The sequence below is a fragment of the Phocoena sinus genome, chromosome 15 (genome assembly GCF_008692025.1).
Source record: "Phocoena sinus isolate mPhoSin1 chromosome 15, mPhoSin1.pri, whole genome shotgun sequence".
NCBI classification, from domain to species: Eukaryota; Metazoa; Chordata; class Mammalia; order Artiodactyla; family Phocoenidae; genus Phocoena; species Phocoena sinus.
The window spans coordinates 32,853,660-32,857,745 of NC_045777.1; positions in this window are offsets into that span (position 1 = coordinate 32,853,660).

The window sequence follows — 4,086 nt, forward strand, 5'->3', positions numbered from 1 at the left end:
TATGACTGCACAGTTGGAAATGCTGAAAAGTTCTGACAATGTCCTGGGAAGGCTTCCCATCAGTCTGGTGGGAGCAGGTGCCCACTCTTGGGAGGGTGGAACCAGCCTCAAGTGAATCACATGGACTGAGGAGGATTCTTATGGAATGGGAGTGGGATGGGTTCTCCAAAATAATGAGATGCTGGGCAGAAAAAAATTATGTCTGCTCTTGACTTGCTACTCTGTGTGGTCCACAGACAAGCAGCATCAGCATCACCTGGGAGTTGCTAGAAATGCAGTTTCTTGCTTCCCACCACAGAGCCATGGAATCAGAATCTGCATTCTAACAAGATCCCAGGTGATTCCTGTGTCCAGTGCAGTATAAGTGCTGTACCATAGAGTACTGTTAGAGAGATGTGGTTGATCTCTCTCACTTCTCTTCCATGTGGACTCTGTGAATGTCTAGAGTTGCTACAGTCATGAAAGCATCACAATCAGAAAATGCAGGAGAAGGGAGGACAGGTAAGGGCAGTGATACCCTTAACTCTTGGCAAGAACCCTCTCCTGTCCCTCAGCTCTCCTCTGGCCTTGTCCAATCCACTGGCTGAGAAGTCCATGGGGCTTAGAGGAGTGCCTTTTAGGGCTTCCACTGGGTACCTGAGACTCAGGAATTCTGTGCACAACTGGTCCCAAGCATGTTTCTGCCTGGGCTTTTTCTCAGCCATTGCACTCTGATCACCCAGGTCCCACTGCTTCTCCAACCTGCCCTGAGCAGTGCCTCGGGCTGCCCTTCTTTGCAGGGTGGATCCACAAGTGCGTGTTCCTCTAGGTCTGAGCAGTGGCCCCGGGACCTCACTTTCTTTCAAATTCTGTCCATCTTACTTCTTCTTCTTCCCTTCTTCTCCTACCTCTGAGGCACTTTGGGTTTGTTGCAGGAAGGCAACAGGAATGATCCAAGGGGGAGAGAACATGGAAGTAGTTTGTGGGGAATTGAATGACTCCACCCCAGGTCTCCAATATTATAACCTACTTCAGTGCACACGTTTTTCTTTGTTTTCATGGACAAATATCCCTTGCCTGGGTTTGGTCATCTCATATCTGCCTGACTTTTTACTTTGGCACTAAATCTTCAATCAGCCAGTCTGTGAAAGGGAAGAGTAGTTCCTGTATCTGGGACTTGGCTTAAGTGTGTACCCATGAGGCCATTATTGTGTGGGATGGAGCCAGGGGAGGGAAAAGTGCATGAGTGGGCTGTTGGCCTAGGCCTAAGGAGATATTAGTCTATAATAGGTGCTCAATAAATGTTTAATGATTGTGTCTTTCTGTGCTTGTTTCTATCTGCAGCGTTTCTTGGTAGGTAGTCGAAGTGCTTTACCACATAGCTCCCACTAGATGTCACTGTTGTCCTGTTTGCAAATCATATCTACTTCTTTTCCTCCCGCCCTGCCCCCGTCTTGGTTTGATTTCATTAGATCTAGAGCACAAATATGTCCAGTTTTAAGTTAGAGGGCAGATTTTCCTTTAACAATTATCAGAATCCTTGCTTTACTTACATGTTGTCACTGACTTCCTATTACTTTTGTTGTTTCACTTGCTCACACTGGGCATTTGAAGGTCTCTGTAGGTACTTAAAATTTGAATTGAATTGAAAAGAGGGAGTTTCTAGGGATTTGAGGAGGATAGTGTCCTCCTACTTTAACTTACTACAGTACTATTTGTTTCTAAAAATTAAGTAAATGCCTTGATTCTACCAGAATTTTTTTTTTTAATATTTATTTATTTATTTATTTAGGCTGCACCGCCTCGTAGTTGCAACACGCAGGATCTTCATTGCAGTATGTGGAATCTTTAGTTGTGGCATGTGGGATCTTTTAGTTGCGGCATATGGGCTTCTTAGTTGCGGCACGCATGTGGGATCTAGTTCCCCGACCAGAGATCAAACGTGGGCCTGCTGCATTGGGAACGCGGAGCCTTACCCACTGGACCACCAAGGAAGTCCTCCTATCAGGGTTTTAAACCAGATCTTAAGCCAAATTCAGTGTGAATTTGAAAAGGAAGAAAAAATATCACTAACCTCTAACACAAAAGTAGCATTTCCTTTGATTATAAATATAGACAACAAACCACAGTGGTAGTTCCTGGAACTATGCCACCAGTAAAGTCGCAATTTTTTATATCATACTTGTTGCCTCAGGGCCTTTGCATTTGCTGTTCCTCCTGCCTGGAATGCTTTTACCCCAGATATGTAGGTCTAAAATGTCACTCCGTCAGAATGGCATTCTCCAAACATCTTGTATAATGTCATCCCTCCTTCTCATCATTACTTTGATTTATTTTAGCTATAGGACTTACCTGACATATTATGTCATCTGATACATTAGGCATTCACTTGTTTATTGTCTGCATCCACTAGAATGTGAGCTCCCAGGGGCCATGGACTTTGTGTCTTTTTTTTTAAAGTCTCTAGAGCCAAGAACAGTGTCCAGCACAGAGAAGCTCTCAATAAATATTTATTGCATTAATAAATGAGATAATGAGAACCAGCTTTGCATTCATATCTGTACTAGTTTCTTATTGCTGCTGTAACAAATTACTGACAAAAATTTATTATCTGAAAGTTATGGAAGTTAGAAGTCTGAAGTGGGTCTCATGGGACTTAAATCAAGGTGTTGTCAGGACTGTGTTCCTACTGGAGGCTCTAAGGGAGAATCCACTTCCTCTTTTTTTCCACTTTGTAGGGGTTGCCCACATTCCTTGTCTTGTGACCCCTTATTATTTCCATCATTATGTCTCCTTCTGTGACTTGAACCCACTAGCCTCCCTTCCATTCGGACCCTTGTAATTACATTAAGCCCACCCAGATAATCCAGGATAATCTCTCCTTTTCAAGGTCCTTAACTAATCACATTTGCAAAGTCCCTTTTGCAGTTTAAGATAAAGTATTCACAGGTCTTGGGGATTAGGATGTGGACATCTTTGGGGGCCATTATTCTGCCTACCACATTATCTGTGTTATTTATAAAATGAACTGGTTTGGATGATTTTTTCTTTAGAAGGTCTACGTGGTGGTATAATGATGGGAGGCATGGGGCTAGATTATGAAGCAAACCCTATGTGTGTTGATTCTTTTTTTGTGTGTGTGGGGCATGACAGTATTCACTGCCTTGTCCCCTTCTCCACTCCTTCCCCACCCACTCTGTTAAGGATCTACCGGAGCCCAGTCCCAGTACCACCTTTGGCCACCTGTGATAATTTCTCCTCTTCTCCTAAACTGACCTGAGGAAAGTCAACAGAGAAAGTGGATTTGATGAGGGAAGGAACAGTAGGAAGGATCCAATAAAAACTGGAACCATGCCACTGTAGAAAAGAAGAAAGACTCTGTCTTCATTTCTCCTTCCTTGAGTTGAGACCCCATCCACAGTAGACTTACATACTCACAACTTTACCCACCACCTACACTGTCCTCACCTCTCCAGCCTTCACTGGTTGTTAAGAAGCCAAATACCCTGATCACCTACCGGAGCTTATCTCCTGCTACCCTCCCACAAGTTTGCTCTGATCCAGCCAACCTGGCGTCCTTGCTTTTCCTTGAGCACACCAACTTTGCCCTTGATTGTGGGTCTTGCCTTGGCTGTTCCCTCTGCCTGGAATGCTCTTCCCAATCTCAGTCTGACTGTCCCTATGGATGTTTTTTATCTTCATCTGTAAAAGACCTGCCAGATCTCAAAAGGCTTTTCTAGTTCCTAGGATTTTGGACATCTAGCTGGTCATGGAACTTCTAGGGCACAAATGATAAAAGAGGGGTCTTATCTTATTGTTGTGATTGTATTCCACAAATTTAATTACTAAGAAATACGTTGGTAAGTAGCTTTTTATATACGTTTTCAGCTCTTGAGTATTATAGTCAGGGTTTCTTAGCTAAATGGTTTCCTTTACCATTTGGTTGGGAAATGTGAGTGCTGGTTTAATCACTTGGAGTTTTATTGAACATACTTATCTCGGCTCCACCAACTACGTACTGCGTGGCCTTGGAAAATTAATTTAACCTCAATTCTGAAAAAATTAAGAGGTTATTTAGAGTTTTTCTTATTTTTTAACCTGGACCAT